We start from the raw sequence: 7,361 nt of genomic DNA on the forward strand, positions 1-7,361 counted from the left end.
GAATTATTTGCCTAATTACAATGATTGAAAAAAATTACTCATTAAAAAACATATCATTAAGTACATAAAAATAACTTGATACACATGTTTAATTTTTATTGAGTCATATAATGAATCCATTTAAACCCATCAAACCTTTTTAAAATCCTTTATCTTGACTTCTCTTATGTTGAAAATTTGAAGTTATTAAATCTTATCAAAATATAATAAAAATACTAATTTTTCACAATATAAATTTATCAAGATAATAATATAAACTAATTTATATCATTTCATTTTATGTAGTTAAATACTTTTAAATGAGAAAAAATTAATAACTAATTTTATTAAATGTAAAAATTTAATATATAACAATAAGCATAAATTTAAGAGATAATATTTTTAAAAGTAAATTTTAAATTTAAAAAATAGAAATAAAAAATAAAATAATTTTTTATTATAAAAATAAATATTTAATAAATAAAAAAAGTTAAATAATATTACAATAGGAAAAAAATATAATTCATACATATTTTCAATTTTAATTTGAAAATATACTTATAGCGAATTGAGAAAGAGTGACTCTACATATATAATATAAATATTATTTAATATAAATGTTATAAATGTTGACTGATTGATCAATACATCCTTATTCAGCACAATGTCGTTTTGAAATATAACTTTCTTTAACGCATACCTCTTTATTTTCTCGATTTTTGTTTTTGTTCGAGATTTTTAAAAAATAAAAATATCATATAAAAATTAAAAAGCAAAAAACGCACTATGAAATTATGATCCTAACGTGAATATTTTCATTCACAGGTAGCTTTTAAATTTATATTTTATAATAAAACAGTTTTATTTCCAGTGTTTTTATCCTAAGTTCCTGTAGTTGAACTACATATATTTTATTTAAATTAAAAATGTTGTTGATGTTTAATTAATTTGTAAATTTAATTTCTTTTATATGTAAGAAAAAATGTAACTATGAAATCTCTTTTTTTTAAAATCCTTTACAATAAATTATATGTATAATACATAATTTTTTATATATATTTAAAACATATGCTTTTTTCTTGGTATAACAAAACTATTGCTTTAAATGTTACACTATTTGAATGTTAAAAATATTTATGATTTATGTTTGCTATTAAGAGGAGTTTATTATTAAAAGGAGCATTGAAAACTTACTTTTTAACACACTCTTTTAATATTTTATTAATTATTAGTCAAAATTTAAGATAGAGAACAATCTAAATTTTTTACTAAAGTGAAAATGTTGTTACCATTATTAGAAGTTACGGTTTTAGTTAAAATATAGTTAACCGTAGTTTGTATACAAGCCAACTGATAACATGCAAATCATTCAAATTGTTGTATTGAGTTTTCAACTCTTAATTCTCCTCAAATGACTTGTTTTATTTTCATAGGTTCTCCAAAAAAAAGCCATTAGCAAATAACTGTTTTATTTCTAAGGAAAACACACTACGTCAAGTTATATAATCTCGTAATCTATTTGCATTACTAACCGTACAATATTGTTTTGATTAATAATTAATTAATACAAAATGATTAAATTCTGTATTCGTTAACTTTTTCTGTTTAGACAAAAATAAATAGAAACTACATATTTTTATGTCTTAACTTAAGAGCTGGTTAATAATTGCTAAAAGATATTACCGTTATGATTGGCTTTTTCTTTTCTTTTACATAGTGTGATTTTATTATAAATTTACAAAATTGGTGTAACTTTTAGGTTTTTTACATAAATAAAAGTTAAAATCGTATATGTAATATAGGACCATGTTTTTTACAAGGAATAATAACACAATAACAAAGACACGATAAGCAGACATAATCTTTTAGCTTGTAAGAATATAATGAAAAATAGGCACTAATATTTTTAACGTAAAAACTCTTATGAAGTAAAAATTACGAGTTATTCAGCTCACGATACTAGAAATCGTTAGGACCAGAGTACCAGTATAATAACACACAACTTAAAATAAGAGATGAAAAATAAGAACTAATAAAGATAATACTAAAATTATCACAGAAGAAAAAGAATTACACTACTCCTCACTCTAAAATTTACTCCTCAAAATAAGAGACTATTACTACCGAGTACAAGATCTCAGTGTAATACAAACATGAGAGGGAGAGAAGATTTTGGAATGATTAGATTAATAAGACCCCTTGCCCTTTTATAAGCAAAGGAGGGGTCCTATCCCCTTTACTCCCATCGATGTGGGACTTACAATTCTCCCACTTGAAGATTATGATTAAGTTAATTATATCTTCACACATTCTTAATATATTACAATTATATGTTGCTTATATTCCTAATAGGCCATACAAGGATCGACACCATGTAAACTTGTCATTGTTCACTGGCTTTGTCATTATATCTGCTATGTTGTCTTTGGTGTGAATCTTTTGCATATCCACTCTACCTTCCTCTACTACTTCACGAACAAAGTGGTATTGTATATCTATGTGCTTTGTTTTAGAATGAAAAGCTGGATTTTTTGCAATATGCAAAGCACTTTGACTGTCACAATACACAGTAGTAGTCTGCTGTTTGTGCCCAAATTCCTCCAATAGCCTTTGAATCCAGATTGCTTCCTTGCATGCCTCAGTAGCTGCCATGTATTCAGCTTCTGTAGTAGACAAAGCCACAACAGTCTGCAACTTAGATAACCAGCTTACTGTCCCTCCAGCAAGTGTAAACACATAACCAGTAATAGATTTCCTTTTATCCAGATCTCCTACAAAATCTGAATCAACATAGCTTTTCATAATAAATTCTGATCCTTCAAAACATAATGCAACATTAGAGGTTCCTTTTATGTATCTAAGAATCCTCTTTACAACATTCCAATGCTCTCTACCAGGATCTGCCATGTACCTACTGACTGCTCCCACTGCTTGTGCAATGTCTGGTATAGTACAAATCATGGCATACATAAGGCTTCCCACCGCTGATGCATACGGTACTCGAGACATTTCCATTCTCTCTACTTCATTGCTAGGACACATACTTGAGGATAATTTATAACTGACAGGAAGTGGGGTAGAGATTGGCTTACAGTCTTGCATATTGAAGCGCCGCAAGACTTTACGAAGATAATTCTTTTGAAAGAGCCAAATCTTCCTATCTTTTCTGTCTCGGTGTATTTGCATCCCTAAAATCTTGTTTGCTGGCCCCAAGTCCTTCATATCAAACTCCCTAGCTAATTGTGCCTTCAATTCTTGGATTCGATCTTTGCTGGGGCCTACCACTAGCATGTCATCCACATACAACAACAAAATGATGAAATCATTATCACCAAACCTCTTGTAATACGTACAATGGTCTAAACTCAGTCTATTGTATCTGAGACTAATAATGAAGGAATCAAATCTCTTGTACCAACACTTTGGCGCTTGTTTTAAACCGTACAGAGATTTGGTCAACCTGCAAACCAAGTCTTCCTTTCCTTGTTCTTCAAAACCTTCTGGTTGGAGCATATATATCTCCTCTTCAAGATCTCCATGTAGAAAAGTAGTCTTTACATCAAGTTGCTCAAGATGTAAATCAAATGCAGCACACATTGCCAGAACAATTCTGATTGTGGTAAGTCTAACCACTGGAGAAAATATCTCATTGAAATCAATGTCTTCTTTATGAGCAAATCCTTTAATCACTAGTCTTGCACGATATCGCTCCACTTGATCATTGCCATCACGTTTGATCTTGTAAACCCATTTGTTTCCAATGGCTTTTCGACCTTCTGGAAGTGTTACAAGTTTCCATGTCTTGTTTCTATGTAAGGCTTCCATTTCTTCCTGCATTGCTGCCATCCACAGAGAAGCATCTGAACTGCTCACAGCCTCTTGAAAGGTTGACGGTTCTCCTTCATCTGTTAGAAGACAATATGCATCGTGGCTTGCCATCACATAGTCTGAATGCCAGGATGGTCTCCTTATCTCACGTCTTGTTTGTTGAGTTTCTCCATCATTGACATCATTTGGTTCTTGTTCTCCGTGCTCTTCTTCTGCTTCAGAGTTGTCATCTTCTTTAGCCTTCCTTTCTATCACTACTAAAGTAGTGTCTTTGGTAGTACTGTCATCTTTCTGCTCCTTTTGCAGTTCATTTTCTGCAAAGACTACATCTCTGCTAACAACAACTTTGCGGGCAGTGGGATCCCACAAGCGATACCCCTTAACATTGTCAGCATAACCCAAGAATATACATTTCCTGGATTTTGGATCCAATTTTGTTCTTTCTTGGGAATTGTACATCACGTACACAGGACATCCAAACACATGTAATGAAGAATAATTAGGTGGCTTTCCATTCCATATCTCCATTGGTGTCTTCAAACCAATTGTTGTTGATGGTGATCGGTTTATTACATAACAGACAGTTTTCACTGCTTCTGCCTAGAAAGATTTAGCCACTCCTGCTGTTCTTAACATAGCTCTTGTTCTTTCTAGAAGAGTTTTGTTCATCCGCTCTGCTACACTATTCTGCTGAGGTGTATAAGGCACTGTGAATTGCCTTGAAATACCCTCTTGCTTGCAAAATGCTAGAAAAACACCATCTACATATTCTCCTTCATTGTCTGTCCTTAAGCACTTAATTATTTTCCCAGTTTCAAGTTCTACTAGTGCTTTGAATTCCTTGAATACTGGAAACACATCTGACTTCTTCTTGATTGGGTACACCCACAATCTCCTGGAGTGATCATCAATGAATGATACAAAATATTTTGCTCCTCCAATAGATACTTCCGATGATTCCCATACATCAGAATGAATCAAGTCCAGTATGTGTCTGCTTCTTGTAGTCACGTTGCCAAACTTCAATCTATGCTGCTTACTTGTCACACAATGCTCACAAAATGGTAAGGTTACCATTTTGAGCCCGGGCAAGAGATTACGTTCTGCTAGAATTTTCAGGCCTCGTTCTGACATATGACCAAGTTTACGATGCCACATCATTGTTTCTTCTTCTTGACTAATTGCAACTGATGCATCTGCTTCTTGCAACGTATCTCCCAAAAACATGTATAAATTAGTTGTGATCTTTTCTGCTTTCATCACCACCAAGTTGCCTTTAACCACTTTTAAGATTCCACCTTCAATGTGGATATTGCAATTGAGGTCATCCAATTGCCCAACGGACAATAAATTCTTTTTCAAGCCCTTCACATGTCGTACCCCTTGAATTGTTCGAACAGTACCATCATGCATTTTCAATTTGACAGTACCAATTCCAGCAATTTCTAGGGCATGATCATTTCCCATGAACACGGATCCTCCCGAGATAGGTTCATAATTGTAAAACCAGTCTCGACATGGAGTCATGTGCCAGGTTGCACCTGAATCCACTATCCAACATTCATGAAGTTGTCTTCCACCTCTAGATTTTACTGCTTCACTATATAAGATTTCACCATCATCTGAGGTACTTGCAACACAACCTTGAGAGGTTGATGCTTCAATATTCTTCCCTCTTCCACTCTTCTTGTTCCAACAATTTTTCTTCACGTGCCCTCTCTTGCCACAGTTGTAGCATTTGAGGTTCTTCCTTCTCTGAGATTTTGATCTACCATGATTCTGGCTCCCACTGGAACCACGTTCCATTTATCTTCCTCTCATCATCGTCAATGCTTCTGCCTGTTTAGAATTTTTCAGTCTATCTTCCTTATTCTTTTTCCTGGATTCTTCTTCAAGAACTACTCCAACAACATCATCAAAGGATAGACGACCGATAATGTTGTTGTTTGTTATATTGATGATGAGTTGATCATATGAATCTGGTAAACTCTGGAGTAGAAGCTCCGCACGTTCATTTTCTACTATGTTGAAATCTGCGGCTGTAAGCTGAGCAAACAACGTATTCAGATTGTTGATGTGGTCCGTTACTGATGTGGACTCACTCATTCGAAGAGTGTAGAGTTTTCTCTTCAAGAATATTCTGGTGTGAAGTGACTTGACCTCGTAGAACTTGACCTCGTACAACTTGATCAGTGTGTCCCAAATCTCCTTTGCAGTCTTCTTCTCTGCAACACTGGATAACATTGAATCAGCCAATGCTAAGTGCAAATTGGCAACAGCATTGTTATCCATTTCTCTCCATTTTTCTTCTGAAATATCTGTAGGTCTGCCTTCAATTGCATCAAGACAATTGTCTTTTCTCAAAATTGCTCTTATCTTCAATTTCTACAAGGAGAAATTACTCCCATGAAATTTCTCTATCTCATATTTTGCTGCCATAATTTCTCTCTTAATTATACCGACTTATGTAACTTTCATTGTGAATAGTACTACCTACTGGAACAATAATAATGGTAGACTGTGAATAAGTACACACTATATATGCACTTTTACACTACCAAAAAATTGTATACCCAGTAACAAGAATAATTCTTTTCTGATGTGGCAGATCAGACAATACTGCAACCACAGAGCATACTAAGAATTTTCTCTAGCACTATACCAATGTACACTACAGCGGAATAATATAAACAACCTAGTGGCTCTGATACCACTGTTAGGACCAGAGTACCATTATAATAACACACAACTTAAAATAAGAACCAATAAAGATAATACTAAAATTATCACAGAAGAAAAAAAATTACACTACTCCTCACTAAAATTATCACAGAAGAAAAAAAATTACACTACTCCTCACTCTAAAATTTACTCCTCAAAATAAGAGACTATTACTACCGAGTACAAGATCTCAGTGTAATACAAACATAAGAGGAAGAGAAGATTTTGAAATGATTAGATTAATAAGACCCCTTGCCCTTTTATAAGCAAAGGAGGGGTCTTATCCCCTTTACTCCCACCGATGTGGGACTTACAGAAATTGTTATCGAGAAAAGACAACCACAATTTGAGACAAATCTTTTATCATTGAGAGCTAAATTTTAATAAGGTGGCTAAGTTAATAATATACATTTATATTTAACAAATTAGGTTTTTCTCTTTCTTTTTGCAAACTATTCATTATGACATTTTTTATTTTATAAAATATTTAAATTAAACATTAACAAGGAAGTTGTACTTTCTATGTACAACTATCTATTTTACAGATAAATTAAAAGTCAAATTTCAATTATTTATTTTATAAAATATTAAAAATTTAATTGTAGCAAATCGCACTTTTTATTTGATTAAAAAATTGAAAGTTAAAGATAAAGGTGTATTATATTTTTAATTTTTTATTACAAAATGACGGTAGTCTATATCACAAACACGATTTTATCGTCTAATTATATAAAAAATATAACTTACTTTATTTGCATGAAAAATTGTAAAGTTACACTAATTGTAAATCTACAAACTACAAATAAAGGACACTAATAAAGCCTTGTGATTGT

This window comes from Abrus precatorius, unplaced genomic scaffold (assembly GCF_003935025.1).
Source record: "Abrus precatorius isolate BTA unplaced genomic scaffold, Abrus_2018 Scaffold8, whole genome shotgun sequence".
NCBI classification, from domain to species: Eukaryota; Viridiplantae; Streptophyta; class Magnoliopsida; order Fabales; family Fabaceae; genus Abrus; species Abrus precatorius.